This window comes from Tachypleus tridentatus, chromosome 8 (assembly GCF_004210375.1).
Source record: "Tachypleus tridentatus isolate NWPU-2018 chromosome 8, ASM421037v1, whole genome shotgun sequence".
Taxonomy (NCBI): domain Eukaryota; kingdom Metazoa; phylum Arthropoda; class Merostomata; order Xiphosura; family Limulidae; genus Tachypleus; species Tachypleus tridentatus.
In genome coordinates, this window is record NC_134832.1 from 67,079,659 (window position 1) to 67,085,658 (window position 6,000).

General features: G+C 33.0%; 1 protein-coding gene across 1 annotated transcript in view; it reads right to left on the minus strand.

Moving 5' to 3' along the window:
• LOC143224166 (ectin-like) overlaps window positions 1-4,717 on the minus strand; it is a 31,388-nt gene extending 26,671 nt beyond the window's left edge. Inside the window, exons 1-2 of the mRNA XM_076452603.1 lie at window positions 4,547-4,717; window positions 577-655 (exon numbers count right to left, since the gene is read on the minus strand). The gene's annotated coding sequence lies outside the window, so the exon portion shown is untranslated. The remainder of the gene's footprint in view (window positions 1-576; window positions 656-4,546) is intronic.
• Window positions 4,718-6,000: the final 1,283 nt, after the last annotated feature.

A 6,000-nucleotide genomic window follows, 5' to 3' on the forward strand; every position in this document is an offset into this window, starting at 1 on the left:
GTTCAGAACATAACAATTACAGATAAAGTCTATGACACTCGCTATGTCAAACTGTAGATTAAATAATATTAAACTGTAGATAAATTGAACATCAAATCCTCCAAATCAAATGCTTAAACCATTAACCTGTTCAGTGCCACTGGCAAGTTAATTCGTTCTCAATAATACCTAACTTCAACGCTAGATGTCAGCACCATACATGCATTTAACCTACTTACAAATTGTTTCACTTTCAATCCAAAATGATGTCATGAAAAAAGTTACAAAATAAAGAAGCATTAGAGTTGTATTGTAGCAGCAGAAATACTTGGCAGTCAACAGGTTAATACCAACATCAGTACCATAGCTATGATTTAGTTATATGCAACTAAATGGTAATTCAATTTACTAATGTGTTAAATTCTTAGAAGTCAGAAGCTTTATGGCTTTTTATAACATTTTTTTCTACTCTAGCGAAATATTTTAATGAAAAAATAAAATTATACTTTATTTCCCAAAAGTAAATCTTAACATATAATTTCAATCACAAACTGAATATCTTAAACAATTCAGTAAAAGCTGAAAAGTTGTACATACCTAAGATTTTTGGACTAGGTTCTGAGATGCTACACAAAGTAATACCCAACACCAGAATTATGATTTCAATGAACATAGTCTGAAAAGATAAGTAGTACACAGTTATTAAACATCATACTTTTTAAAGATAGTTTAAGCTTTTAAACAGGCAGATAGCATTTTTGAAATATCACATTGTTCCAGATTCTAAAATAACATTTCCTAATATATCATTAGATGTTTTATGGCATTACTAACATAACGAATTACCTATAGGGCATGATTAAAATCAGAAAATAATTGCTTTTACTCTTCAGCTAATAATAAAATATGAGTAATATACATATATATACACATATATTTGCAACTAGATTTTTCAGTGCTACAGACATCCATAACAAGACACCATCTTGCCTGGCCTTTGTTTGTGTGTCCTCTCTCTCATTCTTCATGATCAAAGTGAGAGAATTCAGGTTCATTCTTGGATACATATTCTGTTAAGTCTATTATTCTGTGGAGCAAACAAAATCATCCACAGAAAATAGCATGAGCATTTGATGATGTCATAGACTAGACAGGTAAGAAAAATTTTGGAGCTTGATCACAGAATTTGTATTTGTAGTTTTACTTTTTTCTCCTAATGCATTCATTTCATAGTGATGTTCTTAACTTTTGAATTATTAACTTAAAATGTCTCTGAACTTCAAACTTGAAAAAATAATATTTTCCATCAGTTGAGGGGCTTTAACAACAACAACAACAAAAAAGACAGTATTTAGGTCCTGGAGAAGTCCTGTCTTGAACATCAGATTTTTGCTAGTGCTGCACCTGCAGACACAGGAGAATGGATTGCCAGATTTGCTAAAATCAAACAAATATACTAAGTTTCTTATAAGGCTATATCTTAGTTTATAGGAAGAAAAAAAAACAATTCAGGGATATTGTATTGATGTTTTTTCTAGCAGATCAACAATAAATGGGGCTACCTCTGTATAGTAACCAATGTCAACATTGGTAAAACAAAACAAAACTGGAAGTACCACTGATGGATGATGTCTGCCAGCCTAATTTGTTTTGCTAGCAGGTAAGACAATAAGAACGAACTGGTAAAGTTTATGGTCTATAAAACAGTCATAAACCTCTTTATAATTGAAGATATATTGACAGGGTGGATATGAATCCTTCAGAAATGTGAAGACAAGCAAAGCCTATTATGAAGCAGTCTATAATAACTCACTTAATGATTGTCCAAATTAACTGTTTTATAAGCATTCCAATTATACTGTATCTCAGATATTTAGAGTATCTCAACCTACTAAAAGCCATGCAACAGCCAGTATATGATAGATATGTCCAAAACCAAAGGTTTCTGTGAACAAGGCTAAACAAATCTTTTTCCTAACATTTAAGGGTGCAGCTAAAAATAACCTGGATCATTTCCTTGAAAAGTTAAACATATCACTGTTTGGAACAGCTAAAGTCAGAAACAGATGGTGTAACAACTGATCTTAAGTTTGGATGGCTTAACACTCGTTTCTATCACACACCTGAGTGATAAGCAACTCTGAGACTGGAACAACATTTTAAGCAAGTAGGGATCTGAGCTATCCATCAGAAGCATGTGTGTGTGTGTTTTCTTATTGCAAAGCCACATCAGGCTAACTGCTTAGTCCACCAAGGGGAATTGAACCCCTAATTTTATCATTGTAAATACGTAGACTTACAGCTGTACCAGCAGAGGACAGCTGACCCATCAGAAGCAGGTCTCATAGATAGCTAGGTTACTTAGATAAATGATATGTGCCATATTCATCTCCAGAATGCATCATACCTTAAAATGATGGATGCTAAATGTTTGGCTATATACCACATAATGAAAAAGTAATTTAATTTGCTAACATAAATAACAATATTAATAATTACTATTTGTGGTAACAATAGATATGTCTTTTCAGGCTTGCCTAGACAAAACTAGGCAGAAAAGAACTAGAAAGAATACTAGAGAACATGAAGAGAAAATAAAGAAAGAAATCAGCACAAAACTTTAGTGTCATTTTGTATGTAAGTTCCTTAGCTATTTTATTGTTAATTCATTGTTACATAGTTAGTAAATAATATTCTTCTAACCAGAAAAAGAATTTTCCATGGTTACTTTATTGTAATATTATCAGGTAACATTAGTGTTTGATACAGATGTAGTTTCTTAGGCAAAGAGTTAATAGTTTTGAAGTGTCTAATGATCTTGGTAAAATTCATGAGGTAACGGAGTAGCTCAAATCCTTTTAATTATTTCTAGGTAGTGTCAACCCCAGAATAGAGGTTCTGGAATTGTTATCTTAGAGATAGTCATACTGTTTAAATTGTTTGTCAGTTTATCAGTGCAAACGTGAATTGTGTTCTCATAGGAAAAAAACATTTGATTCTGGCCAGACCAGGCCCATTAAGAGAAATATACACAAGTGTTTATCTTTTCTGTATGTTAGTAAGGTAACAGAGTTAAGGCATCAAGGTGCACTAATTCCTATACAAAAAGTAGGCAGCATTAGTTGGAACTATATGTCAGAGATGAATAAGTCTGATGTTCTGCATTTAGGAAAGCTATATATTCATCTTCTCATTGGAATGGTAGTCAGCATGGTGAGTAAAATGGAGATAGCTATGAGTAGCAATACCACAACTGTTGTTTCCATCATGACTTGCAAAACAGATGAGATCATTAGTTGAGGACTGTGCAAGCAGTTTCAATTCAACACAGTAAAAGCACTGTGACCTGGTTAGATATTCTAATATCAGGTCATCCCCTAAGTAATGTCCAAAAATTTAATACAGAAAGTGCATCACCATTTCTGTCTATGTAGAAGGCTTTAATGACTAAAATATGTAGTAAGACATGAATAAAATGTTCAGACAAATAAAAGAATCTAATCCAACTCCACTTTTTCAGATCATTAATCAAATAAACCCTTATGAAGATTGATGTGTCTGAGGAGTACATTAGGCATATAATGATCTACAAGTTTAAAAAAGGCAACAGTGCAGCATGTTTTGTATGGGAACTACAATTCCTAAATGAGAGTAATTTAGTAACAAATTACATACAACTCTCATGATAAGTAATTTAAGTTCAGTGCATAAGTATCTTTCAGTATGGTAATTTTTATTCTTGAATGAAATTTATCTATCTGAATATTATATATACACACAATGGTAAGTTGGTTTCTGCTACATATATCTTGGTTTTATATGGTAATCATTATTACTGAATAAAAGTAACCTAAGTTAATGAGCTGTCTCTAAACTTTATTTTCTGAAAAGTGAGTTTCTGGTTATCAAATCCAAATGAAGCTTAGACACAATAATCATGCTAAGTAAAGGTACGTTGCAAATATTGTAGTTTCACGAAGTAGCTGTTATTCCTGAAAACAGTACCCTAAATAAAGCCTAAGCACAACCACCATGGTTAGTTATATAGCGTCACATACAGGGTGGCCCGTAAATCCCTACCCATCCATATATCATGTATCCAGTGTATCTGTGTGCTGTCCCTCATTCTCGCTGGATAATATTATGCGACGCCATGTTCTGTGAGACATTTTCCTCAACATAGCAGGGTTTATTGTTCCAAGTGCCGCGGTAACAGCTGCCTTCAACTCATCATTAGTATTATAACGTTGTTTAGACACAATGTGGATGGGTAGAGACTTACGGGCCACCCTGTATATCACAGTTTTATCTTGAACCTGCTATTCCTAAAGAAAAGTTAACCCAATGAATATTACATACAACAGCCAACATATGCGAATCTACTAACGTATGTATTCTTGTTCCACGTGGTAATTGTTATTCATGTATAAAAGTAGTCTATTTCAAAATTACCGCTAATGTGGTAAAATTTTCTTTACATATACCGTCCCTCTATGTGATTACTGTTAATAACTTAAAACTATGTTAAGCGTCGATTATGCATTACGCCATGTTAAGTAAATTTTACCTCAACCCTGAAAGTGGATGGTGGTTATATTTTCATCCTGCGTGTTTGCCAGCAAGATTTCTTGAGGGTCAACGTCACAGATGAGTAACGAAAAATATTCATTACCTATTAACGTGGGAACCGATTTTTCTTATCTTTTTTGCGATGTAACGTATGAAAAATCTTCAAATGTTCATGAAACTTGGTGGACATGTAAAATATTTCTCCTCGTCGTTCTTCCAAAAATAGTTTGTGTCACTGATAAAGTCAGTCATACCGACACATGTTCGTATTTTTTGAGGTCGAACTTAAAATTAAAAAGAAATTCGTTTACAGAGATATCGAACTGCAATTTTATGTGCACACACACCGAAGACCTACTTGCATCACATAAGTTTTTTGGTGTTTTTTTTGTGCGATTAATATTGCGTAAATCAGGTTATGCATACGTATACAGTGTTTTCCATCACAAAAGAGTATAAACAAGGTTGCCTTCTCGAAAACGATTGATTGAGGTGCATAAATAACATTGTTAAACTCCCTGGCTAAATATAAGTGTATATACAACTTATATTCTGTCCTCGATTGACCCTAAAGATTGAATTCCATATTACCACTCACTTGACAACTCACTGGTTAAGTGTATATATTTTTTTATAGGAAAGTCAGACTGGACTATCTTCTGTGACCACTGAGGGGAATCGAACCCATGAGCTTAGCATTGTAACTCCAAATACTTATTACTGCTCCACTAAGGGATCACTGATAAGTAACCATTTTTACATGGGATCGATTTTAACTCAATTTGTCTTTATCATTCACCATGGTATTACGCAAAAATGTTTTAACTTTTTTCAACATCGAAAGCTAAGTAACACAACAGCTAAGGCACGTTTGAAAAATCTCCAGGATTTTTCATTTGGCTTCACTCGTAGTTCATATTAATGGTTTCATCAAAAATTACTGCCAAATCTCATGCATTATTTATTTCTTCCTTGATCTTACCGTGACAGACGACCAATATATACATATATTGTAAAATTTCATTCTGTAATTTTCGGATATTCCCTTTAAAATTGTTACTGTATTTAAATAGAAGCCTAGACTAGAATCCAGTTCACAGGAAAAATCAAGTAAACCTAGAAATATTATTGCATTATCACAGCTTCATTGTTTGCTCATGCTCTCAAAGTGGAAACTAAAATTTTCCACAAATTTTTACATGGTTTACGATTTTTTGATAACATGTATTTCCTTGCTAGCTCGTTGTGCTTTGCAACCGAAAGCTTTTATCCTGTGTTCAGTTGAGCTTCCATGTTGATTTTACCGAACTGTGAAAAATTAATCATGTTATTCATATGTTTAGTTGATATCTCATGTTTACTAATATTCTGTGGTATATGCATCAAGTTATTAACTCAACTATTTGTCCAATTTGAATTCCCACCAAATGTAAAATGAAACGTAAAACAAAG